Source organism: Podarcis pityusensis (assembly GCF_964106645.2).
Source record: "Podarcis pityusensis genome assembly, chromosome: 4".
Classification (NCBI taxonomy): Eukaryota; Metazoa; Chordata; class Lepidosauria; order Squamata; family Lacertidae; genus Podarcis; species Podarcis pityusensis.
In genome coordinates this window covers 7,253,917-7,281,753 of record NC_138027.1, presented here as the reverse complement: position 1 = coordinate 7,281,753, position 27,837 = coordinate 7,253,917, and the positions used below count along the sequence as shown (strand labels likewise).

Below are 27,837 nucleotides of genomic sequence, written 5' to 3'. Positions count from 1 at the left end.
TCATCAGTGCAGGGAAGAAAAAAAATAAATATTCATGTTTATCATCTACAATACTGTCTTATTTCTTTTATAGTACAGTACATTGATTATTGCTTTTATTTTATGGATCAATGTTCTTGTTAGATAGTAAAATTCATGTTAAATTGCTGTTTTAGGGGTTGTTTTTAAAAGTCTGGAACGGATTAATTCGTTTTGCATTACTTTCTATGGGAAAATAATAATAATAATAATAATAATTTATTATTTATACCCCGCCCATCTGGCTGGGCTTCCCCGGCCACTTTGGTTTTGGAATGCTTTGGTTTTGGAACGGACTTCCGGAATGGATTAAGTTTGAGAAGCAGGTAACACTGTACTACTTGCAAATGCCTGCACCAATACTTTACTGCACCAAATTGATGTTTTAATTGAAATCGGGTCCTGTATACCGGAAGGAGCGTCTCCACCCCCATCGTTCAGCCCGGACACTGAGGCCCAGCTCCGAGGGCCTTCTGGTGGTTCCCTTGCTGCGAGAAGTGAGGTTACAAGGAACTAGGCAGAGGGCCTTCTCGGTGGTGGCTCCTGCCCTGTGGAACACCCTCCCAGCAGATGTCAAGGAAATAAACAACTCTCTGACTTTTAGAAGACATCTGAAGGCAGTCCTGTTTGGGGAAGTTTTTAATGTTTGCTCTTTGATCATGTTTTTAATATTCTGTTGGGAGCTGGCCAGAGTGGCTGGGGAAACCCAGCCAGATGGATGGGGTATAAATAAATTGTTGTTGTTGTTGTTGTTTTATTTTTATTTTTATTATTAGTTATTATTTTCATTGGATTTTTTTTGGAAGGTATGGAGTTATGCAACCCCCGAGCCAAGACGATAAGTAACTATGCAACCTGTACAACACCTCTAAAGGCAGCCCTGTCTGGGGAAATTTTTTTAATGTTCAATTATGTTTTTATATATGTCTTCGTCTTCTTCTTCTTCTTCTTCCTCTTCTTCTTCTTATTATTATCAGCAGGTCAGGTGTCTGGGAAGTCAATAGGGGACAATTGCTCCTTCCCCCAGCCTGTTTTTCTACTCCAAATTGCAGGGTTGAAACCAGGCTTTCTTTCACCTGGGTCCAAGACCCAGTTTGGTACACACACACACACCCATGCACATTTGTGTACACACACATACACAGGCTAGGAGCCTCAATGGCACTCCTCTGGAGGCTTCATCCAGGGGGGGGAAAAAACTGGTCCTCCCAAGCTGCTCACAGGATGTCAGACACATGTGGCTGAACAAAAATGTCCCAATTTCGCCACCCAATTTGCAGGCAGTGAAATGGAGAAGAGGGTTTTCAGGGGCGGAGAGGGTGGGGCTCATTACAGGTGCAAGCAATCCTCCCTATGTGCGCCATTTCCATCCTGCCTTTCCAAATTAAAAATGGGAAACGCCAAGCGGTTCCTGCCGGACAAAATGCCACTGATACGAAACCACACACTGGGAGACCAGCTTCAGCACCTGCACGCCTGCTCTTCCAGCGTATCAGAAATTATCAACGGGATAATGGAAATGGATTTTCTGTGCCCTAATGGTGGCCGCCAAGAGATTGATATTGCGGAATTGGAAAAATAAATATGATACCCTTCAATCAATGGACTGATGGAATGACATCACTGGCAATTTATGAACGGACTGCTTACAGGCACAGACTCTGCATGGATAAATACGATAACAATTGGAATGAATTTATACAAAATGTAGTAGGGCTATTAACATTTACATAAGCACTAGGACAATAACACTATACCAATTTATACAAGAATGTATGGGAATATTGATCTCTTTTTTGCATTTTTTTTTTTGCTTTAATATGTATCTTTGTTGTCGTTTTTCTCCCTCTCACTTTTCGTTATTTTTTTTTTCTGTATCACTTTATTTCTTTTAACTGAAATCACCTTAATAAAACAAAAATATTCAAAAATATGTATTTTAGCTGTATCAGATGCTGTTTTCGTGTAGAGTTTTAAATTTTTAGATTTGTTTCTCACTAGAGGCAAGATGGGGACGCGGGTGGTGCTGTGGGTTAAACCACAGAGCCTAGGACTTGCCGATCAGAAGGTTGGCAGTTTGAATCCCCACGACGGGGTGAGCTCCCATTGCTCGGTCCCAGCTCCTGCCCACCTAGCTGTTCAAAAGCACGTCAAAAGTGCAAGTAGATAAATAGGTACCACTCTGGCGGGAAGGTAAACAGTGTTTCCGTGCGTTGCTCTGGTTTGCCAGAAGCGCCTTAGTCATGCTGGCCACATGCTCGCCAATAAAGCGAGATGAGCGCCGCAACCCCAGAGTCGGCCACGACTGGACCTAACAGTCAGGGCTCCCTTTACTTTTACTTTAGAGGCAAGATGAGCTAGAGATAATCCACTTGGTGCCCTGTGAATGCACCTGGTGTACAATCCCATTTTCCTTGACCATCAGCCATGCTGGTTGCAGGCTGCTAATAAGAGATGGAGTTCTGGTGCTAGAGGGGGAAATGTCAGTCTCCCCCCCCCACACACACATATATTCTTTATTTCATTCTACTTAGACATTATCTCCTCTTCAACCAACATTGCTTAAACTTCACCTCTCTGTGAAATTGAGCATTTGCCTGACTAGCGCTCAGGAAAGTAGAGATATATATCTATCAGGCCCATCAGTTGCTGCTGGACAGGAACAAATGTGCAAAGCTGTAATCTGAGATACATTAATTGACACCAGATAATCCTTTACGCAAGCAAAACCAACAATATGAGCTCTCCTAATATGGAAGCGAGCACTCCCCCCCAAAAAAGACCAAAATAAAATAAACATGGTCATTGACAACTCAGGCAGGCACACAAAGCCAGTGCCATTAACGCTTTAGGCAAAACTAATGCAAGGCTTAATTGGCAAGCACTTTTTTCGAAGAACATTTCAGCTGTGGAAAAAAGGAACCTGCATTCAACAAGAACAGCACTAGCAGGTTGTGTGTGGGTCTACGCAAAAATCACTTTGAGATAAGATTTTTAAAAAAATAAAATGTATTTATTCTTTAAATGAAATGTATTTATTGTTTTATGTATTTAAACAATTCATATACCACTTACCAGTAACTACAATCCAAGCATCCCCCCGACACACTTACGTTCTACTTGCACGTGACCGTTGCTCTTACAATCCAGTGATACATAAATTTTGTTAAACGGATAAATGGAGAGAAGGAAAAGAGATCTCTTTAGAACTGCACAAGCAATAGTGTGATGATACTGCAGAATTCTCAACCATTCAGCAGTGTTCTTGTTCCACTAACAGCAGATACAGCAAAACAGAGTGGTTGTATAAGCAGCATCTGTCTCATTTGGACATGGCGCATCATGCACCCCACACCCACCCAAAGCTTAAGGAGATCTGATGGGGTAATCAGGAGAAGAATAGCTCATATTTCACAAAATACTCTACAAGGCAGGTTTATAAATTATGTATCCTCCAAGTCCGAAGACTAATCCATTAGATTTTGGGTGCACGGGTGATGACTGATTTGTTAACTACATGAGTAGTCCAAAGTAAATATGCCGTTTGCACATGCCCTTAATGCCCAGTAAATGCAGTGTCAAATCACCAGAGCAGCGGTCAGCAAACTTTTTCAGCAGGAGGCCGGACCACTGTCCCTCAGACCTTGTGGGGGGCTGGACTATATTTTGGAAAAAATATATGAATGAATTCCTGTGCCCCACAAATAACCCAGAGATGCATTTTAAATAAAAGGACACATTCTACTCATGCATAAACACGCTGATTCCCGGACCGTACGTGGGCCAGATTTAGAAGGCGATTGGGCCGGATCCAACGCCTGGGCCTTAGTTTGCCTACCCATGCCCCAGAGTATTGCCAGTGGGCAGTTTCAATGCAACAGAAGGCTAAGGTACAATGCAGCAGGGATGATAGGGCAACTGGCGGTTCCCTCGCTGTGAGAAGTCAAGTTACAGGGAACCAGGCAGAGGGCCTTCTCGGTAGTGGCACCTGCCCTGTGGAACACCCTCCCACCAAATGTCAAAGAGAAAAACAACGACCAGACTTTTAGAAGACATCTGAAGGCAGCCCTGTTTAGGGAAGCTTTAATGTTTAATAGACTATTGTTTTAAAAAGCAGAGACATCACCTTGCCAACAAAGGTCTGTATAGTTAAAGCCATGGCTTTCCCAGTAGTGATGTATGGAAGTGACAGCTGGACCATCAAGAAGGCTGATCGCCAAAGAATAGATGCTTTTGAATTCTGGTGCTGGAGTAGACTCTTGAGAGTCCCATGGACTGCAAGAAGATCAAACCGATCCATTCTGAAGGAAATCAGCCCTGAGTGCTCACTGGAAGGACAGGTCGTGAAGTTGAGGCTCCAAGACTTTGGCCACCTCATGAGAAGAGAAGACTCCCTGGAAAAGACCCTGATGTTGGGAAAGATGGAGGGCACAAGGAGAAGGGGACGACAGAGGACGAGATGGTTGGACAGTGTTCTCGAAGCGACCAGCATGAGTTTGACTAAACTGCGGGAGGCAGTGGAAGACAGGAGTGCCTGGCGTGCTCTGGTCCAGGGGGTCACGAACAGTCGGACACGACTAAACGACTAAACAACAACAACAACAAAGACTATTGTATTGTAATATTTTGTTGGAAGCCGCCCAGAGTGGCTGGGTATAAATTATTATTATTACTGTATCACCTTATGAATACATCTGCCTGGTGCTGTTTTTCCACCATGTTCTCTTGTAACAGCAATGGCGCCCGCCTGAGAGGTGCCGGAACTGAATTCTGGTGAGTTCCGGCTGAAAAAAAAGCCCTGTATCTGCCCTATTTGCGTATGAAATGAGGGAATCTTGCTGCAGCATCAAAAGGGTCGCATAAGGACAGCCCTGTCTTTCCACTCCACCTTCAATTCCTCATGATTTGCTGCTTCAGATCATTTCTGCTCTAGGCTTAGCATCCGTTCAGGTATAGATCCAGGCTGAAAGAAAGAGGCTGAGGTTGAGGGAGCAAAGGAAAGCAAGGCAGGGGAACCCCTTTTGAGGCTTGAGTAAGACTTCACCCTCACCCTGTTCTACGCCTGAATCGGGCACAATCATGAAGAAACGGAGCTGCTCTATCACATCCAGCCTGGCGCTCAGTGTGAACCTGCTTACATCCTCCTCCCACAACACAAGACAGTTAGGCTGTGTTAGAGATGCGGGTGGCGCTGTGGTCTGAGCCTCTTGGGCTTGCCGATCAGGTGGTTAGCAGTTCAAATCCCCGCGACGGGGTGAGCTCCCATTGCTCGGTCCCTGCTCCTGCCAACCTAGCAGTTCGAAAGCCCACCAGTGCAAGTAGATAAATAGGTACCACTGCGGCGGGAAGGTAAACGGCGTTTCCATGCGCTCTGGCTTCCATCACAGTGTCCCATTGCACCAGAAGCGGTTTACTCCTGCTGGCCACATGACCCGGAAAACTGTCTGCGGACAAACGCCGGCTCCCTCAGCCTGAAAGCAAGATGAGAGCCGCAACCCCATAATCACCTTTGAGTGGACTTAACCATACAGGGGTCCTTTACCTTTACCTTTTTAGGCTGTGTGCACATCTTGCTGTGCCAGGGAGCTCAGCGCTTGCAACTGGGAATCTGAGGCTGGGATCCAGCCTTTTACACAGTATAAAGCAGTTGGAGAACATTTCAGGCACAGAAGAGGATAAGGGTGTGTGGCTTAGAATCACCACATGGCTTATGTATCGGCCAGGCTGGGTGCAAATATCCTTTTCTAGTCAACAGCATAGGACCTTCAAGTTCTACCCCCGAGCTAAAAACTATCCAGGCCTAGATTCAGGTTGGTCTGCCGTTTGTACGTTGATAAAAAGGTAAAGGGACCCCTGACCATTAGGTCCAGTCGTGACCGACTCTGGGGTTGCGGCGCTCATCTCGCTTTATTGGCCGAGGGAGCCGGCATACAGCTTCCGGGTCATGTGGCCAGCATGACTAAGCCGCTTCTGGCGAACCAGAGCAGCGCACGGAAACGCCGTTTACCTTCCCACCGGAGCGGTACCTATTTATCTACTTGCACTTTGACGTGCTTTCAAACTGCAAGGTTGGCAGGAGCAGGGACCGAGCAACGGGAGCTCACCCCGTCGCGGGGATTCAAACTGCCCACCTTCTGATTGGCAAGTCCTAGGCTCTGTGGTTTAACCCACAGCGCCACCCGCGTCCTATTGTACGTTGATAATTAGCCACAAAGATCAGTGGGACAACCTTTGCGCAAGACACTTGTCGGGGGAGTGGGCTTCCTAAGCTCTTTATTTAAAGTAAGAAGTCAATTGCTACCACTGCTGTTTGCTAACACATCTTTAAGGTTGTGATGTTTGTACAAATCACATATAGTTGCTACCAAAAGACCTCTACCATCTGCATAAACCCTTGCAGCCCTCTTCCTTATTCTTTTATCATAGCGTGCATTTAAGAAGTGTTACCATCCTCTAGCCTATATCAAGTATAAATAAAAATAGCTGGCCTGTTTAAAATTTTATTATTTTGAAATTAAGACGGCAGAACCAAATTACAAGGACACAGCACAAAAGAATAATCATCTAATTTTACACGGTGCAAACACAGATATTGGTGTAGTAATGAGATGATTTCTCTCCAAGTAAAATGTTAGGCCCCATGAGAACTGCAGTTCTTTTCTGAACAACTTGCCCTTTAAACGCCAAACTGAAGGCAATCGTTCTGGCCAGCAAATTCCGAGGGGGCTTGTCACCTAAGCATAGCATCTGGATGCGCACAGATGAACTTCCAGGTAAGTTTGTTTGTTTGTTTAAGCGCCCTGAAATCTCCCTTACATTGTGCTCAGCTGCTTTCTTGGAAAGAAATTATCTACAGCAGCTGCTCCATCAAGCTCTAGGAAAGCGAGCGATACGGGACTGCAGGGCGTCTCCATTCACTCAGCTGGAAGGTCAGCTCTATCAGGCTACATCTACAGCAGCCATTCCACAGGGCTGTCAATGCTTCTGAATACCAGTTGCTAGAAGCCCCAGGAGCAGAGTGCACTCTTATATTCGGGTCCTGCTTGCAAGCTTCCTGCAGGCATCTGGTTGGCCACTGTGAGAACACGACGCTGGACTAGATGGGCCATTGGCTCTTCTTATGTTCTTAACTGTAACTAAGAAACAGTTTTCTATTTTCCTCCTCCCTGACAATCCCTCTTCCTTCTTTTGTGTAGGGTACTTTTGACTGCAACTCTGCACTGGCTCCCGGTGGAGTAGAGGGTCAGGTTCAAGGTGCTGGTCTTGACCTTTAAAGCCCTTTGTGGCTTAGGGCCCTCATTTCTAGGGGACTGCCTCTCCTGGTCTGCCCCACAGAGGACCTTAAGGTCCACGAATAACCATAGTTATAGAGGTCCCAGGCCCTAAGGAAGCCAGACTTTTCAGAGATGGCTCCGACCTGGTGGAATGCTCTGTCCCACGAGACTAGGGCCCTTCAGGATTTAACCTCCTTCCGTCGGGCCTGTAAGACGGAGCTATTCCGCCTGGCCTTTAATTTGAATTCAGTCTGATCTTTTATTTCCCTTCTCTTCCCTCCCCCTCCCCTTTTATGAGGATCACCCGCTCTGAGACCCCACAGCTAATTCTGCCCTGGCCTCCTCGCTGGCCCAAGTAGGACCAATTCAGCCAGCTAGCCCTGGGGATTATCTAATGCTTATTTCCCCTAAATTGATATTTGATTTTTGAATTTTATTGTTATTCATGTTTTTATACTGTATTTTACGCTGCTTTTATAATTAAGTGTTTTAAATTTGTTGTTAGCCGCCCTGAGCCCGGTTTTTGAACCAGGAAGGGCGGGGTATAAATAAAAATGTATTATTATTATTATCATTATTATTATTGTTATTATAACTCTTGAGACCATTCTGTGACCTGAAGAGCGAGGTAAAAATGCTTTAAATAAGCTCTCTTTCTCTCTGAATACTTTTGAAAACTAAATGCTCCAGAGACATACATTATGCTGACAACTTTTTCGGCTGAAAGAAAAGAGTTACGCGAAGGAAATAACACTGGGGGGAAACAATCATTTTTATGCCATTTTATAAAAAGCACAGGACTATCATTCTCCCAGCTCCCAGCATTTCCATAATCCCAGAGGATAAGCCGCACCAATTCATATGCCTGTTAATTAGCACTTATTGCCTGCCACATGCAAAAAGAAAAAGAAAAAAAGAACAGAGCAGAGCAGGCAGCAACCAAACTCATCTGTAGTCAGAATGTGTTTTTATCGCCATATCAGCTGCAGCCACTGCCAGGCCTGACAACAGCTGAACACGGCTTGGCAGAGTGCCTCAAATTACTGCCGACTAGAAGCACTTAAAGCATCCTCCTGGAGCTTGACATGACAAATAAAGCAATGATTCATAACTGAATTACAGCGAGGTTCTCTGGAAGGAAACAAACGCGACGTTGAGGAGAAAAGCTTGGTCGTTCCTTCACGGAGCTGAAAGGGAAAAGGAACGCCGAGGATGCTGCGCTGACATGACACGAGACACAAGCCCGGGAGGGAGCGAATGCTCAAACCAAGGGCAACCCGGCAGGAGACAACGGAACGGATACAAGCTGCCACGGGAGAAACACCCCCAACACTTCCCTTCCGAGAGGTTGCATTGCATCAGTTGGGCTTTGAGGCCCAAAGCAACCAGTTCAAGGAATTGGTAAAATGGGCTTGTCCACCTCCTGGGCTAGCACTCTGGAACCATCACCAACCTCAATGCAGACTGCTTCCTGAGGGCTTCCACTGGCACCACAGATATGGCGCATGCTGTGGTCAGCTTCCCCTGCGAGGCTCAAGCCACCACAGGACATCCTACCTCGAGCCTGTGATCGGATACCAGTTGCTGGCAGACAAAAAGGAGGTGGTTGCTGCCTTTGTGAGCTGCTTGTGGGCTCATAAGATGCATCTTGTTTTTACACACGTACATCATCTTATCTGTATGCCTCCTTTCGACAGTTAAAACCACGCTCAGGGAGGCTGACGACATGAAAAAATATGCCAATTTCAAACACGACAATTAGCCATGAACAATAAAACATCAAAAAGTACACAACCAAATTGAACAAAGTAGTACCTCGGGTTAAGAACTTAATTCGTTCTGGAGGTCCGTTCTTAACCTGAAACTGTTCTTAACCTGAAGCACCACTTTAGCTAATGGGGCCTCCCGCTGCCGCTGCGGTGCCGTCGTGCAATTTCTGTTCTCATCCTGAAGCAAAGTTCTTAACCCGAGGTACTATTTCTGGGTTAGCGGAGTCTGTAACCTGAGGTACCACTGTAGTTTCCACATAAATCATGACTAAGGTACAAAATAAAGGTATAGTAAACTGACCAATTAAATCATCAAATCAAACATCAATGGATGAATATCAATTTATATGAATAACAGCAACAACACCTCCTCAGCAAAAAAACCCCTATGCAATAGAACAGCAAGCGTCTGTTCAGGAGCCTCAGCTTTTGTAGCTGGAGTCAGTCAGGGCCCTACTCTGCAAGGCCAGGTGGGAAAAGGCCAGCAAGGCAGGGAAACAGATCTTCCAGAAATCACAGCTAATATGCTTGTGGATGTGTTTTGAAATTCTTTTTAATATTGCAAGCCGCCCTGGGGCCTTGCAGTGAAAGGCGAGCAATAAATAAAATAATAATAATCTGAGCACACACCATTGGACACAGGAAGCTGGAACCGTGAAGCTCATCTAGCAGTGCTCTTGCACCATTTGTAACCAGATATACAGCTCAACACGGGCCGGCTGCAGCCCCTCTGGCAATCACTAGATGTACCCTGCTGAGCTTCCCAATCAGGAAACACAGAAGGACTCTCGGGCCGGCAGCCAGCTGTACTTTCTCCCTCTCTGCCCCTTTGGTAAGCATAGAGGTTGGCAAGTAGGTGCTGAGGCACTGACACCCACAGACTCTGCCCCTCTCCCTTCTGACTTTAATACCAAAAGTCACAGCAACAGGAGTCAAACACTTCAGGGATGCATTGCACTCAGCCGGCAGACTAGCCAGGCTTCCCTAGTGTCTGCAAAAGCTGCACAGGAAGAGCGGAAACAGAACCTTGCTCTTCCACTCCAACTGAGCAGAACAGGGAGCAACAAGCTCAGTCCTCTTACATCGTTTGAAATAATTTGCTATGGAAAGATGGGTGTTGGGAGAAGCTTTCGGAGAAAAAACTCACCAGAGGAGCCTGTCTGTATCCTGACTGTGTAGGTCAGGGGTCGGCAACCTGCGGCCCACTGGGGTCGTTTAAACGGCCCACAAGCCGCCCCTGAACCGAGCCGCCTGCTCGGCGAGTCCCTGTTGTGTTAAACCGACGGAGCAGGGACTCACTTCCACAGCACCGGAAATCGCATCTGCGCAGATGCCGAAAATCGCTTCTGTGCAGATGCAATCCGGCCCACGGAGCGATCTCCACTGGAGTGAACCGGTCCAAGCGAAGTAAAACTTGCCAACCCTGGTGTAAGCAATCCCAGAGTTGCCTTTTACCTTGGGATTGAGGTCATTGGGGTTTTTTGGCCTCCAGGTGAACAGGAGCAGCTTTCTCGGCTGAGATCTCATGCAGTTAAAGGTAAAGGGACCCCTGACCATTAAGTTGTCGTGGCCGACTCTGGGGTTGCGGCGCTCATCTCGCTTTATTGGCCGAGGGAGCCAGCGTACAGCTTCCAGGTCATGTGGCCAGCATGATTAAGCCGCTTCTGGCGAACCAGAGCAGCGCACGGACACGCCGTTTACCTTCCCACCAGAGCGGTACCTATTTATCTACTTGCACTTTGACGTGCTTTCGAACTGCTAGGTTGGCAGGAGCAGGGACCGAGCAATGGGAGCTCACCCCGTCGTGGGGATTCAAACTGCCAACCTTCTGATTGGCAAGCCCAAGAGGCTCTGTGGTTTAACCCACAGCACCACTGGAGCTCCACAAATTCCAGAACTACATAGCTAGAACCACTTGCAGGATAAATTCCCCCGTCTTCACCACCCTCCTGTCAAGATGGGGAGAAACCATGAAAGTGGGGGGAAATTATAAGAATAATTTATTCTGCCTTCCCAGGAAACCATGAAAGCAGCTCCAATGGCATAGCTGTGGCATTGACGCACAAACTGCAGCTACATGCTATGCCATCACTATACAGCAGCTTGCCGTACGGCTGACTGAGGGCCCTAGGTCCAATCCCAACATCTCCCAGGAAGACTGGGAAAGGCATCTCTCTGAAACCTTAGGGAACCGCTGCCACTCAATGTAAACAATTCTGAGCTAGGCGGACCAGTGGTCTGACTCAGTATAAGGCATGGGTAGGCAAACTAAGGCCCGGGGGCTGGATCCAGCCCAATCCCCTTCTAAATCCGGCCTGCGGATTTAGTCCGGGAATCAGTGCATTTTTACATAAGTAGAATGTGTCCTTTTATTTAAAATGCATCTCTGGGGTATTTGTGGGGCATAGGAATTCATTCATTATTATTTTTTCAAAATATAGTCCCCCCCCCCCCCAAGGTCTGAGGGACAGTGGACCGGCTCCCTGCTGAAAAGGTTTGCTGACCCCTGGTATAAGGCATCATCCTATGTACTTCAGCATTATGGGCAAACGAAAGGTTGAAAACCTCATAGTTGTTTAGAATGGAACAAGACATTCTTAGGTTCTCTACAGCGCCATGTGCATTTGGCTCCTTCCTTTTCGGCTTTCACCATTAAAAGAAGATAACTGTGTTCAATGTTTTTTAATAACACTGGTATTTTACAACAGCTCTGATGTTTTAATTATCTGCCATGCTGGAGTGTGTGCATATGTAAGCACCTGTTTAGTTGTTTGAATGTTGAAACACTGGTATGTTGTTAGTGGCCTTAAAAGCAGCTTTGCTACCTGGGAAGGCAGAATAAATTATTCTTATTAAATAGGTAAGATACAGAGCCTTAATACAGCCAGAACAGGTTTGGCAGCCCAAAGCCCCTTTACAGAAGAGAGAATGAGGAGAGGGGATTCCCCAAATTATGGCACTCCTTAAAAGCTGCAACTTTAGAGCCCTAGAGTCTAGACAGAACTAATTTCTTTGTCTGCTAAAAATAGGGATTAAACAAATCTGACAGTGCCATTCCTTCTTACACGTGAAAGCTAAGACACTTGGGGCTAACAACCTGGCAAAATTCCAATAGCTACTTTGTTAGGAGACTGAAGAAAAGGTCTACAAAAAACCCCAATATTCCTACCTAGGAGCCACGACAATTAAGAATGTTGAGCTGACAGTGGAAATTACACCGAAAAGCCCTAAGGCTTAAAAATAGAGAGCAATTTCAAAGACTATCTCATCTACTATATGGAATGCATAACGGTTAGAAAATTTATTTCAGAATGTTCCTGATCTACTAAGACATGCCCCACAAAACTCCACTGAACTGACTCTCATGCAAATCAGCTCTTCTAGATACTTTTCTGGTTTAGCACTAAACCTCTTGTTTTACATCCAACGGTTAAAGGGGAATGGGAAGGATCCTTGCTATGCATGTACATGGTACCCCAAGCTCAGTCTCCCCAACTACCTTGAGTTAAGAGGTGTGGGCCTGAGACAGATGGACTTCCAGAGCCATTGGACAATTGAGTTTGAAGGTTGGCAAGACTGGGCTCATTTGGCTGGAAAGGAATTAGTTGGAAATGACTAGGTACTGTTGGGTAGCAGGCACCAACTGACAACAGCTGCCCACGATTTTGCAGTTTGCTGGTGAGGAATACACTTCTTATTTATCACTGTATGTATTTCTGTTTTAACTTACCTACTAAGATATAATTCATGCATGCATTTTAGTGCTGTTTTATTATGCTTTGTTCGTAAGTTTGATGTGCATTGCCCTGGGCACTTTCTGAAGAAGGGCAATTTAGAAAGGATGGTGAGGGGTGAGAAGAGAAAAATCATCTCTTCACCCACATGCATCTCTTCATTTTGTTGTAGTAATCAACCAAAAGCAATGGTATCCCTTTAGTATTGGCACCATTCATACCATACCACAGATATTCCCTTTGTCTGTCTTCCTTCTGTCCTGAACCGGTTCATTGGTTGGACCATTACCGGAGCAACCCTAAATGGCTTCTTCCTTGCTAGCATCTTACAAGTTCTTGTTGGAACCCAGAGATCTGAAATGTTTCCTCCAGCCCAAACTTTCTCGGAAATCTGCTCATGTTGCTGAATCCTTTTCCTCCCACAAACTTCTTCTTGACTCTGCCACTGCAACATCTTCTCTGCCTGGTCTTCCCTCCTGCCTTTCCCACATCTCTAATCCATTCAGAATGCCTCTGAGCTCACCTCTCTGCTCCTGCTATGATCGTGTCACTCCCCATCAGCTTACTTTTAAGCCTCTCCACCTCTGTGTCCCTTCCTTCCCCTTACATCCCTTCTTGCTTACTTCAGATTCCTCCAGTTGTCTCGGCCTTTAATTCCAGTCTCTTTACAGCAGCCTTCCTTTCTCTCTTCTTAAGCCTCCCCTCAAAGTCCACTTTTGAGCAAAGCGTATTCTGATCCACCCTGAGCTTAAACAGTTTACCTGCTCTGTCTCTTTCACACACCTCCCAAAATATCGTAACACAAATCATTAAGGTTGCTGCACACATTAAGGCGGATACCTAAAATTCTTTACACGTATAGCTAAAAAATGGGGGGGGGGATGCTCACAGATATGTGATAGGAGTACTCAAACCCAAAAGCTGGGATTGGCCTCATTTCCCTGTGGAATAAAAGATGGATGTGCTGTTGCATAGTGTGTGTGTGTGTGTGTGTGTGTGTGTGTGTGAAGAGGCCATAAGCCTTCTTGGCTGGACCATGAGTCAATGGCAAAGCTTTGCATGTAGGTTCAATCCCCAGCATTTCCTGATAAAAGGATCAGGAAGATCACAATTCCCCACAGAGGTCAGTCTGGAGATGACTCCTGTTTTATATCCCTTAGTGTCTTACCTATTAAAAAATATATATTATGAGAGAGTATTTAGTTTATCCTGCCTTCTCCAAAAAACTCAATGTGGGAGTAAGTTAGGTGCTGTGTCTGCCTGCGTGAGCATGCACAGAGCGGGTGGCGCTGTGGTCTAAACCACTGATCCTCTTGGACTTGCCAATCAGAAGTTTGGCGGTTCAAATCCCAGCAATGGGGTGAGCTCCTGTTGCTCTGTCCCAGCTCCTGCCAACCTAGCAGTTCGAAAGCACACCAGTGCAAGTAGATAAATAGGTACTGCTGTGGAGGGAAGGTAAACAGCATTTCTGTGCGCTCTGGCTTCCGTCAAGGTGTCCTGTTGCGCCAGAAGCAGTATAGTCCTGCTGGCCACATGACCCAGAAAGCTGTCTGTGGACAAACACCGGCTCCCTCAGTCTGAAAAGAAAGACAAGCACTGCAACCCCATAGTCGCCTTTGACTGGACCTAAGCGTCCAGGGGTCCTTTACCTTTACCTACCTGCACCTGCCTCCAAAGCACTTAGTGATGGGAATGCGAACCCAGGTCAAAACTTGGCCCTAAAGAGCAATCTAAAAATCCACAGAAGATGCCAAGAGTGTTCCAAAAGTCTTTCCTGCCCGCTCTACTGTTTTGCTCCCAGACAGGAGGTTTATTTACTGATACAGCAGTGGAAAACCTCAGGCCTAGGGGCCAAATGCAGGCCTCTCTAGTCAGACCTTGGAAGTATCCCGAGGCCACAAAGGTCATTTTCCACATCTTCAGGTGCTTTTGCCAGGCAAGAATGTATTCTAATAACGTGATAGTGGTTCTTGCTTGCCTTGATGAAAAGAGGTGGGCGGGTGTAGAAACCTGAATTACTCATGGCTGCAATACAGTCTACTGTACAAATCACAGCCCCTACCAACTTTTTGCCTCTGCCCACTACAGGCATACGGCCCCCAGAAGCTTCCTTGGAAGGGAATGTGCCCCTCAGATGGGACAAGGTTCCCCACCCTTGACTCAAGCTTCAGCATTCGCTCATCTCTCACAGGCACTGCCGCATTTGCTTGTCTTTCTCAGGCAACGCATCTCAGTGGCTCTCCCACGTAAGCTGTCTAAAATTTAAATTAGGACTTGCCAAGAAAGCTGAAATCTTAATTTGCCTCTTACTAAATAACAAAGGCTTGTTTCTTTGACCCACAGCATTTATGGGGCATGTCTGGAGGAGGCACTTAATCACAATAATTTGTAGTGGCTCAGAAACTTTCAGATTTCATGACAGCCTGGCATTAAAAGACGCCACAAAACAAGAATGACAAGCTATAAGGAGCCCCAAAACCTTGTTCTGAGGCTGGCTTTGGATTTTATTTTAGAGAATTCGTGGGGGTTTTTTCCCTTTTTTAACCAAGATAGCAATGTCATACGATGTCCATGGGACTAACCTGAAGGAAACCAGACTTGCAACTTTGGTATCTATTTAACAAAAGTAAGGCCAATGGAAACAGGAAGCGTTTATGGACTAAGACGACCCAGCTTATTAACTCAACTTTGTGATTCAAAAGCACTTCACAAAGACCCAGGTATATTCAAGCACAGCATGTTCAGCCTACAAAATTGTCAGCAGGCTGTACGCAGAGAACACACACTTACCAATACAAACAAGGCTGGCGCGCCAGGAAAAACACAGTAAATTATACATCAGAAATAAAGAGCTGCTACTTCCAGCCAGGCTTTTGAAGGCAGAACTATGTAGGACATGCTCAGTGGGAAGGCACCATGAAAAAGCAGGTACAAGCGAGCAAACCTCTTGTTCTAATCTCATCCCAGCCACTTAAAGATTTCCCACTGCTGGGAAGCCTGCTGCACTTTTCCAGGAAATAGGAAATCACTAAGCTGGTCACCCACCAGGCTCTATTCAATAAGGTCTCTCAGCATCCTTCATTCTGCACTAGATTTGAGAAGATATTTATGTACTCAAGTTTTGGACTGACCGCGCTCTTCTCCCAATCCTTGCCAAAACCCATCAGACAATCTTATGCTTCAAATGTTTCGTTTTCAGAAGAAAAAATCACAAAGCAAATTGCTCAAAAGCCGCATAGAGAAAGGACGGAGCTGCTTCAGAGGGTTTGGTTTCACGCTGAGCAGTAGCTACCAAATCACGTGATCTACAGAGGCTCAGGAGCAAGATCTGAAGAGCAAACAGATGAGCTAAGCTGAAGTCATTTTCCCTGCAGAGCTAAAGAGAAAAGCCTGGGCACCAGAAAGCCATGAATCAGGGGTGGGAAACCTGTGGCCCTCCAGACATGGCTGGACCACAGCTCCCGTTAATCCCGGATCACTGGATAAGTTGGCAGAGGCTCATAGAAACTGGAGTCCAGCAACGTCTGGAGGAACACTGGACCCCTACTTCTCCCATACATGAAGTTCTAGGATATTATATTCAACCATCTGCCTAGCAGCAAGTGTCAAAATCCCCCAGTAGAGACCAGTGGTCTAGCTGCTGCTCCACTGGCTTCCTGTTCTTTTCCAAATAAATAATACTAATAATAATAATTTATTATTTATACCCCGCACATTTGGCTGGGCCTCCCCAGCCACTCTGGGCTGCTTCCAACAAAGATTAAAAATACATTAAAATGTCACACATTAAAAACTGCCCTGAACAGGGCTGCCTTCAGATGTCTTCTAAATGTCAGGTACTTGTTTAATCTCTTTGATATCTGATGGAAGGGTGTTCCATAGGGCGGGCGCCACTACCGAGAAGACCCTCTGCCTGCCTCCCCTGGTTCACTTTGTGATCCTAACCCGTTTATTTATTTCATGCCCGTCCCTGGGCAAGAGGTCTTCTCCAACCATAGAAAGATAACGACGCTCAATTCAGTTCACAGATTCAAAATCTCAAATTCACAGAGAATGGTCTCCTGAGCTTCAAAAAAGAACCAAGAAGTGAAATATATTTAGGTGCCAGGCAAAAACATTTCTCTTCTGCCAGGCCTTTGGATAATTAAACAATCTGTGGCCTTTTGAAATGGGGGTGGGCTATTTTTGTTTGTTTGTCACTATGTTATGTATTTTTGTGTTTTTATATAACCCTCATTTTTCAAAATCCTGAAATAAACGGACAGAGTTTTTCTTCCTTTCTCTTAACAACAGGACTCGTGGACATCCAAGGAAGCTGCATGTTGAAATATTCAAGACAAGATAAAATAAAGTACTTATTTGAGCAGGACATAGTCCAAACTATGGAACTCACTCCTACTGGGGGCACTGCTGGCCACCAACATAAAGGTAAAGGACCCCTGACAGTTAAGTCCAGTCGCGAACGACTCTGGGGTTGCGGCGCTCATCTCACTTTACTGGCCGAGGGAGCCGCCGTTTGTCCACAGACAGTATTTCTGGGTCATGTGGCCAGCATGATTAAGCCGCTTCTGGCGAACCAGAGCAGTGCACATAAATGCCGTTTACCTTCCTGCCAGAGCGGTACCTACTTATCTACTTGCGCTGGTGTGCTTTCGAACTGCTAGGTTGGCAGGAGCAGGGCCCGAGCAACGGGAGCTCACCCCACTGTGGGGATTCGAACTGCCGACCTTCCGATCAGCAAGCCCTAGAGTCAGTGGTTTAGACCACAGTGCCACCAACTTAGATGGCTTTAAAAGAAGATTGTTACTGTTTTTCATTTCGTTTCTACATCACTTTATATTTTTAAGAAAAAATCATGGAAGAGAGGGCTATTGATGGCTACTAGCCATGCTGGTTACGTTCTATAACCACTTTTGGAGACAGTATGCATCTGAATACCAGCTGCTGAGAGTCACAAGTCGCAAGAGAGCTGTCCTGTCCGACTTGCCTTGTAGGCACCTGGTTGAGCACCATGAAAAGAGGATGCTGAACTAGACAGGCCTTGGACATCAGTCCGGCTCTTCTTAGGTTCTTAAAATGTTTTAATCTTATTGCATGTTATAATCTCAAAATCTCTGCAAAGTGCCCAGTTAATACCAGAGTTTTACAAGGCCCTTCTCTGCAGATATACGTTCTATTGTGTGGTTTAGGATCTGGAGGAAAAACTGGTTGAAATTCCGAACAAAGATGAAGTCTGTTGAGGCAGTAAGGATAAAGTTTGGTACCTTTTATAGATGAAAGATATCCTTCAGCTGAAAATAGTTCCAAACGTATTTCGTCTATGACTGTGGGGCCAGGGAAGTCTTCACAGCATTCCACAACTCTAAAACAGCAAACAACAAAGGAAGAGGTGAAAACACGCCCATAACTTGCTGCAAGACATGGCCCTGTGAAGAGCGATTGGTTAAATTTATCTAACAGTGTAGATAACAGCAAAAGCATGAAGCAGAGTGTAGTGGTTCTAGGGGTTGCTCGTGCGTAAGCCGGTGCAAACACCTGGCTGGGTTGCCTGAGTGAACCTTTTCTGTCCGGACAGCCACTCACCCGTGGCTGTCTCAATCGCTGGCAGAATCCGTCAGTGGGCGTTTCTTAAACTTCTTCCAGCAAAGCAGCTCTTTGACGCCTAGTCTCCTCCTACTCTCTCTGCGTGAAAGCCTTCTGCGCAAGGAGGGCGTAGGCAGCGGAGGACCCCTACTCTCCCCGCTGGTCCCCGGCAAGGAGTCATGGGACCGCCTCGCCGCTTTCCCCATCTGCCCCCCTTCTCCACTGGTGCTACACTGATTCTCTTCCCCAGATGGGCTGCCTCTCCCAATCCCGGGACGCTCCCCAGAATCCCTCTGGATTTTGCTCTCTCCCTCCGGCACTGATTGCAGTTCCCTGACACAGAGTCTTTCTTCAAAACCAGGCAGCATCTGACATGAACCATCTTGAGCAGTTTGATGCCTTTTAGTTGTAGCCTTTCCAGCTTATTTCCCCATATAGCCAAAAAACTTTCCTCATGACTGAATCGCCACACTGGGAAAAGCATCAGCTGCGGAATTTCTTATACAACTGTTAAAAGCAGGAGAATCTTGCCAGTATTTTTTTTAACTTATTTTCAAAAAGACTTTGACCAGTTGGTGACAGCCCAGTAGCAGCTTCCCAAATTCCCATATAAAAGCAGTATCATAGAAGATCCTGCAAAACAAAAAATGTCTGGGAGGTGGGGGGTGGAAATAAACTTTGGCGGAAAGTTCATTAGGCATCAAAGAAGCAGCCTGGTCAAGATCACTTGCTTTCAAACCCACGTTTATCTTCAGACTCAAAATCAAGGCTACTAAAAAAGCACCTCACTATTCAGCCAACCAAATTATGTCCAAAACTAACTCCAGTAAAATGAATATGATATGGAAAATAAAATAGATATTTTCGGATAGCAGTGCAGTAGGGCAGATCTCAGCTATTAACAAAAAAAATCTTAACATGGGACAAAGATAAATCACAGCACCTGCACTAACAGACTCCAGGTAAAAAAAGGTAAAGGACCCCTGGACAGTTAGGTCCAGTCCAAGGCGACTGTGGGGTTGCGCTGCTCATCTCGCTTTCAGGCCAAGGGAGCCTGCGTTTGTCCACAGACAGCTTTCCAGGTCATGTGGCCAGCAGGACTAAACTGCTTCTGGAGCAACGGGACACCGTGATGGAAACCAAAGTGCACAGAAACGCTGTTTACCTTCCCGCCGATGCAGTAACTGTTTATCTACTTGCACTGGTGTGCTTTCAAACTGGTAGGTTGGCAGGAGCTGGGACAGAGCAATGGGAGCTCACTCTGTCGCAGAGATTTGAACCGTTGACCTTCCGATCTGCAACCCCAAGAGGCTCAGTGTTTAGACCACAGCGCTACCCGCATCCCAGACTCCAGGTACTGTATTGCTGACAGTCCAAAGACTTCCCAAAATCCAAATTGTGCACATGCACACAAACTGCCAAACAACATTTTCAAGGAGTAACATAAACACAGGCAGCAGCCTGGGCAAACACCATCATATCAACCCTCTGTGATGTCTTGGCATATTTCCCTTCAGGCACCTTCATTCCAAGTTGCATTCCTAATTTCAGAAAGCCATCTCTAATGTTATTCAACTTCATTTTATTAAGTTTGTTTCACAAACGCGCGCACACATTTGCGGAGGCAACTAGGGACACAGGCTCACATCCAAGACTCTTGGAACAAACTGCCTGAACAGCCCAGTACTAAGCGACTCAGATGAAGTTTATGTGAAAGATCATGAAGTAATGCATAACCTGTCACTCTTGCTCCATTTCCTTTGGTTTAAGGTTACATATTTGAATATGTAGCCGGGTGCATTGCAGTGAAAGAGAGAACACATGCAAAAGCACAGAGGTGGGCATGAATTAGAATACATGGACAAGGATCTAGTTGCCAAAGAAGATCAATCAGTTGGTGTTTGATCAAGATACAAAAGGTCTGCTGAGGAACACTGACAGAATGGGCTACAAATAACACCATCAAGAATGGATTAAGAAGTGAAGGAGGATTCATTAGGAGAGCAGAGGTGGTACCAGCAGCAGGAGAAAGGTAAAAGGTAAAGGTAAAGGACCCCTGGACGGTTAAGTCCAGTCAAAGGTAACTATGGGGTTGCGGCACTCATCTCGCTTTCAGGCCAAGGGAGCCGACGTTTGTCCACAGACAGCTTTCCGGGTCATGCAGCCAGCAGGACTAAACCGCTTCAGGAGCAACGGGACACTGTGACGGAAACCAGAGCACACGGAAATGCTGTTTACCTTCCCGCCAGAGTGGTACCTATTTATCTACTTGCACTGGCATGCTTTCAGACTGCTAGGTTGACAGAAGCTGGGACAGAGTGACAGGAGCTCACCCCATCGCGGGGATTCAAACTGCCGACCTTCTGGTCGGCAAGCCCAAGAGGCTCAATGGTTTAGACCACAGCGCCACCCGCAGGAGAAAGGATTGTGAGATGGCTGACAGGGAGAAGTTCCATGTCTTCTGTTTCTTAGCCTTATGAAGTCTTCAGCAGGTGACTCCAAGTTGATTTTGCAACTCTGGCCACCCAGGTTCTAGGTGATGCTCAGCAACTCCAGACATTTTCCAACATTACTCAGGGCCTGGGGGGATGATTCCATATAGCCTTGCAGTCTCAGACCAATGTTCATTTAGTCCAACATGCTATTCCTAGCAGCAGCCAGCCAAATGCCCCATCAAAGCTCACCAGAAAGGACACAACTGCATTCAACATTAATCACATAAACACATAATCTGAAGGCACTCATAGAGACAAAACAAAAATAACCAGGCCAAAGAGAAGGAGAGCCTAGACCATCTCCAGGGAGCTGAGTGGCCCTGCTCACCTAAGCCTCTAATCTCAGCCCCATCATGCACACTACCACTATCCCTTGCACATCTCGACCCATCACCCAACTCTTGTGTCACCAGGGGAAGAGTCTCCTTTTCAGAGGAGGGATTTTCTTGTGCCACAAACAGACCTTGTTTCCTAGCTTACATAAGAACGTAAAAATAGCCTGTGGTGCCTGTCAGTAGCTATGCTTCATATGTTAATGGGTGGCAAAAAAATGCCTTTTTTTCAGAGCTTCCTTTTTTTTCTTGTCGGAATGAAGGTTCATCACTAACACAGCAGGAATGGAAACCTATGCTTTTATGAGAGCTAAGAATAAGATGAAGTGAAATGGGCAAGTGTCTCCCCATCAAATAATTCATGGCAGAGGCTGATGTTAAAATCTGTTAAACTAGCTGGCATGCATGCTCGCGTGCACACACACACACACACACACACACAACACACCTCTTCTCAATCTATTCTTCCCCCATGCCTGCTGGAAGGTTATTTCCTCTTCCAGTGGAGAGACAGCAATACCTGCAGCCTAGTGATTTTAGAAGACACAGAAGGAGAAAAGTACAGATATTATGTGGCCATTGGCCACAGTGTTTCACCCCTATCATCCAGCCTTGTCTTCTGGGTTCTCTTGCTTTCAATAAATAAATGAAATCCCAACTCCTGCATGATACACCTTGTTGCCTTTCATAGCCAAGACTGTTTAAGGAAGCAAGTTCTCACATCCGTTCACACAAATTAGGACCCATCACTCAATTTACCGAATCGGCAGGTTGCTCCTTAACTCTGTTTGTCATCACAACCTGGTTGTCAAAAAGCATTAAGAGGTATGGATTTTTCCATATTTTCAAATTAACGCAGGCTCACTGTACAAAATCCTGACTATACTCCTGAGTAAGCTCAACAGTTCTTAGTGAACTGGTCCCAATGACTGCCAGTCTGTTACTGGGCACAAATCAAGGTTCTGCTTTTAGCAATCAAAGTCCTAAACAACTTGGGATTAGGATATCCAAGGGACTGCCTTGTCCATGCTATGGGGAACCTCAAAGGACCATAAGCCTCAGAGGTACGTTTAGCCTGTACAAGAAACCAGACTTTTAGTGTTGCAGCTGAGGCTGAAATCAGGCAGGTACCTAGAATGATGGTGTTTGGGTATCTACTGAATACATGTTTGTTTACAAAGGCATTCCCTGAGGTGTAACCCAGCCATTTGTGAAAGACCAATTTTATATCTGATAAAACTGTTTCATCGTTTTTAGAGTTTGTATGGACAGTTTTATTGTTTTAGAGTTTGTTGAATTAATTTTATTGTTTTACAGCTTTATTGTTTTTACTCTGCACACCATTTTGAAGGCTTTATACTATGAAGTATACATTTGTTTATTAATAATAATAGTAGTAGTAGTAATAATATTAAGTGCAGAGGTCAGCAACCTTTTTCAGCAGGGGGCCAGTCCACCATCCCTCAGACCTTGTGGGGGGCTGGACTATGTTTTTTTTTGGGGGGGGGGATGAACAAATTCCTATGCCCCACAAATAACCTAGAGATGCATTTTAAATAAAATGACACATTCTACTCATGTAAAAACACCAGGCAGGCCCCACAAATAACCTAGAGATGCATTTTAAATAAAAGGACACATTCTACTCATGTAAAAACACGCTGATTCCCGCACCATCCACGGGCCGGATTGAGAAGGCCGCATCCAGCCCCCAGGCCTTAGGTTGCTTACCCCTGAATAAGTGCAAGCCATTCTGGGTTTGTATTTTGTGTGGCATACATTCACTGGGAAATATTAACTGAATTTCAAATCCAAGTTTGATCCTCCCCTTTCTTTTTAAACAAGGAGAACTTAAGATTCAACTTCAACACAACTGAACCTTTGAGCCCCACCTTCCACAGGGGCAGCAATAAACTTTGCTTACTGGAAGGATATTTGATTTGGTTGTGTTTCTTCACCTGTGCTTTTTTTTGGGGGGGGGGGTTGCAATTTAATGAAATTCCTTTCTCGACTTGCAGGATGTGGACACGATTATTGGCAAGAGTCTGAGGATGTGTACTTTTCCCACAGATGCTGTCTGGCTAGATTTATAGCCAGTAGAAGCAGGCTGGCACGTTGAGGAGGATGAAAAGGCACTTGTTAAGGGACTCCTTTTGGGGGTGGGGAAGAAGAGCACGCATGAGAACAAAAAATATATAATACCAAAGGGGAAGGACAGAGGTGACACACCCAGGGACATATTAACTAGGATAAAAGTCTATTTTATGGAAAGTGCCCTCAGATGATTTGCATGTTAACACATGCAGCTCAGAATCATGGAAACCAAGCAAAGCTGCAACACTGGAGAAAAAATGCAAGCATTAAATTGAGCGCAGAAACTTAGCAACTGGGAAGGAAGCTGAGTGGCTGAGTTGCTGGCTGAGACTGAAAAGCTATCGTACTCTTTAATCCAAAAAAATTCTCATCCTCCTAGTTCATAGCTTAAAAATATTCACCATAATACACTTGTTCTCCAAGAGTACAAAAGGTATTTAAATAAGGGTATTTAGAAGACAAGTGCTGTGCATTATCTTGTCCCTGTGCTGTGAACCAAATTCCCCAGTGTCATAACCTGCCTTAGGACCAGAAATGGAAACCATGGTTTCAAATAGATTGCCAGTTCTGACTTGGAGCCAAGGGATGGTTTGTGGCAATCACAGTTGCCAGATGTAGATGTAGTAGTTAGTGTTGGTGTAGGACTGAGGAGACCTGGGTGTAAATTAAGGTTACCAGATTTTTTCCAAAGAATCCAGGGACACTTTTTTTTTGGAAAGGAGAAAAAAAAAGTTATTTAAAAAGAAGTTATTTTAAAAAATTTAAAGAAGTAATATATTCTCTTCTGTGATCTCCTCTGTTGCACAGCCTTCCTCTGGGCCCGGCCTGCTCTCTTGGAGCGCTAGCTGCCATGGAGTAGGCTCTGGTCGGACCTGGGCTCCGCCACAAGTCCATGCCCTCCTGGTGCTCTCCTACCTCTTCTCAGCAGCAGCGGCAGCGGCAGCAGCAGCGTGGCAAGGTTGGGGCTCCCCTCTTTTTTCTCCTTCCTCTTTCTCTCTCTTTCTTCTCCTTCTCCTCTCCTCCTTCTCCCTGCGTTGGCTCCGGGGTTTTCGTGGCCCCGGAGCACCACTGGGCAGTCAGCCTGGTGGCCGGGTGCTCTCTCTCCTGGCTCAATTTGGGTCACCGTTGTGTGTGTGTGTGTGTGTGTGTGTGTCAATGGTTCCCCAAGCTGACACGCCGCGTGTCCCCGGTTCCCCCTTGGCAGTGGTGCCCGCCATTTTGCCTTGCCGGAAGTCCCCATATGATGTGTCTTGTGCCGTTGAACCAATCACGCAACATTCTTTCGCTACTAATAAATCTACAGCACTTAAAATATAAATCCAGGGACATTAAATGAAATCCAGGGACATTCCGGGGATGCATTTTGCCCGGGGACAGCTTTGTAAATCCGGTGTCTGTCCCCGGAAAACGGGGTCGTCTGGTAACCATGGTGTAAATCATAGAACCATTGAATTCCTCGTAATAAAACTGTTGGTACATTTGCAAAGCTAAGCGGTGCCCAATATGGTTTCAAATTGGATGGGGGGTGCTGCAGGCTGGTTGGACTAAATGGTGCTTCCAACTCTACAATTCTCTAATTCTCTGAAGACTACTGGGTAACCTTGGGCCACTATCTCTCAGCCTAACCTCCTTCACATGGTTATGGGGAGGATGAAAATAGAAGGGGGCCCAAATACACTATCCTGAGCTCCCATGAGGAAAGGGATATAAATGTTATAATAAATAAGAAGTCTACTTAACATCAGTCTCAGAGTGTGGCGGCTCTGAAAAAAGCAACTTCCATTCTAGGGATCATTAAGAAAGGAACTAAAAATAAAGCTGACCAAATCATAATGTTGTTATATAAATCTATGGCGTGACCACATCTGGAATACTATGTACTGTGTACTAGCCATGCTGGCTATGCTCTGCCTTCACAATCGGATGTGCAAGTGCTTCTGAAAACCAGTTGCTGGAAACCATGGGAAGGAGGCTACTCTTGTGCTTGGATCCTGTTTGCGGGTTTCCTACGGGCATCTGACTGGCCACTATGGGAACAGGGGTCTGATCCAGAAGGCTCTTCCAATGTCCTTAAAAAGTAGAGATGTCCAAAAAAATTGCCAAAGAAAGCTCTGACTCAGATTTGAGCTCTGTGGCCCATTAAAAACCTACCTCAAAGGAGAGGAGAGCTTCTCAAGCTCCCAAATTCTTCTCCAGCTTGGAATAAAATCCCAACCAGAGAAGAATTCCAAGCTTATCCACCGCATGTAACCAGAGAGGGAAATAAGAACATCTGAACGCCATCTTTCTCCTATTCACTCAGTAAGTATAATTTAAAGGGATGAGAGGAGAGGGTTTAAGGGGAGAAGGAATGTGAGGGATGGAGGGGCAATTTCCAGAGTAAAACTGGCTCAGAAAAACAAGCCTTTTCTGACTTTTGAGGGAAGAGCACCACTTGTTTCCAAGCCATTCCAATTTGCCCATCTCAATGAAAAAATCGCTAACTTTCATGTGGTCACTACCCCATACTCCCAGAAATAATGAGCCCCTGAAATGTGGGCTGCAAGACAATGCACACTATGGCTGAATGAATGTTGTACCAAATTATTTGCTCTTCGGCAGCTCTTATTTTCCATCTGCAGCAGGAGACGGTTGTGGCAGCAGAAATCTCAACAAAAACTCACCCTGGTGTGTTTTAGGTGAAAGCTAAGGCCATTCTGTTCATCAGAACACAGCACTTCAAAAGAGCATATATTATGTGTTCATGAAAAGATACACTGACTGCAGTTTTACACAAAGTGGTCACATTCCGGTGACAGAGAAAGAAATGCAGTCAAAGCAGAAATACGTTCTCTCTCACACACATGCTCACACACTTTTCTTCTAGGACTTGCTGTTCTTTTAATAATGGCATTAGACATGTACAGAGACAGCTTCATTTCCAGTGTTATATTATGTGTTTGTTTAGGCCAGGGACTCAACTCCCATACCCAAACTACAGCATAGGATCCACTCTGAATTTTACGCAACCCACACACAGCCTCATCTTTTTAACACTAAACATGGTTTAGCACTGCATGTAAATGCAACCCGTGAGTTAGTACCAACGGACAGCTTCAGAAATTACAACTGCATATTAATCTCATCTCCCAAGTGAGAACATCCAGGACTTAGAAAACCACTGTTGTGTTGAATACACAATTAAAGCAAAAGGAGGGGAAGGGAGGGCAGTCCAATGTTTAAATAAAACATGTGTTTTACTTAAGATGGAACAGTTGTACAACACAACCATAAAACCTTCCTTGTCTTTTAATATTCTGAAATATTAACAGAGCTATAGGTGTTTTCTCTACTCATCACAACAAATTTCCAACCATTTCCATTGCTTAAGTTTATGATGTAGAAAGAAAAGTTTGTCATCCATGTTGTTGTTTAGTCGTTTAGTCGTGTCCGACTCTTCGTGACCCCATGGACCAGAGCACGCCAGGCACTCCTGTCTTCCACTGCCTCCCGCAGTTTGGTCAGACTCATGCTGGTAGCTTCGAGAACACTGTCCAACCATCTCGTCCTCTGTTGTCCCCTTCTCCTTGTGCCCTCCATCTTTCCCAACATCAGGGTCTTTTCCAGGGAGTCTTCTCTTCTCGTGAGGTGGCCAAAGTCTTGGAGCCTCAGCTTCACAATCTGTCCTTCCAGTGAGCACTCAGGGCTGATTTCCTTAAGAATGGATACGTTTGATCTTCTTGCAGTCCATGGGACTCTCAAGAGTCTCCTCCAGCACCATAGAGAAGACTCTTGTCATCCATAAAAGATGCCAATCCTTTAAGTCACCCCTCTTAATCAGAACCTCATTTTGGAACTCAACTGTTTTCTGCACACAGATCTCCTCAGGCTCGTTCTCTCAACTGATTGTTTGATGGTTTTAGGCATCATTATCCCTTATGCATTCTCAGCAATATTTTAAAGTGTGCCATACCATTATTATAAATTACAGTGACAATGAAAAAAAATTGCAGTTTTCTCTGTAATTATTAATTCATCCTCCACCTGCAAGTACAAAAACCCAGCTCCAATAAGGCACTAAATGTATTTTCAGTCTGTTATTGATAAAACACAGAACAGAGAGATCTTCTCCCTTTAGGGGCCTCTGTTTGTACCTAGAATACAGTCCAAACAAACCATCCTTCTATATAATTTTCCCTCTAGCACTGTAATGAGTACAACAGAAAACCATGATTTTTAAACTTGTTTACTAGCTCTGCCACTTTCTGCTGCAACGAGAAATTTATTTCTTTCTTAATTTAATAAATTTACATCCAGCCTTTTGGGGAAACTTCCTTGCAAGCTGACTTACAACAATATATTACAACAACACATTTGCAACATCATAAGGAAAAATGGTTAAAAATAAAACCACACAATCACAATAAAATTAAACAGCAGCAGCTAAGCAATTGGTCATCAAAGGATCTAGTCCAGGACAGCATACTCTCAGCTAGAGGTATGGCATACAAGTTACTGCACTTAAGCACTCAGGTGATAGCCATAAGGAATTGAATGCA

At 45.3% G+C, this 27,837-nt stretch overlaps 1 protein-coding gene across 5 annotated transcripts in view; it reads right to left on the bottom strand.

The window, feature by feature from the left end:
• FAM168A (family with sequence similarity 168 member A) overlaps nucleotides 1–27,837 on the bottom strand; it is a 177,660-nt gene that overhangs the window by 123,831 nt on the left and 25,992 nt on the right. For all 5 annotated transcript variants that reach the window (XM_081002413.1, XM_081002410.1, XM_081002414.1 and 2 more), the window contains exon 2: nucleotides 18,060–18,157. The gene's annotated coding sequence lies outside the window, so the exon portion shown is untranslated. The remainder of the gene's footprint in view (nucleotides 1–18,059; nucleotides 18,158–27,837) is intronic.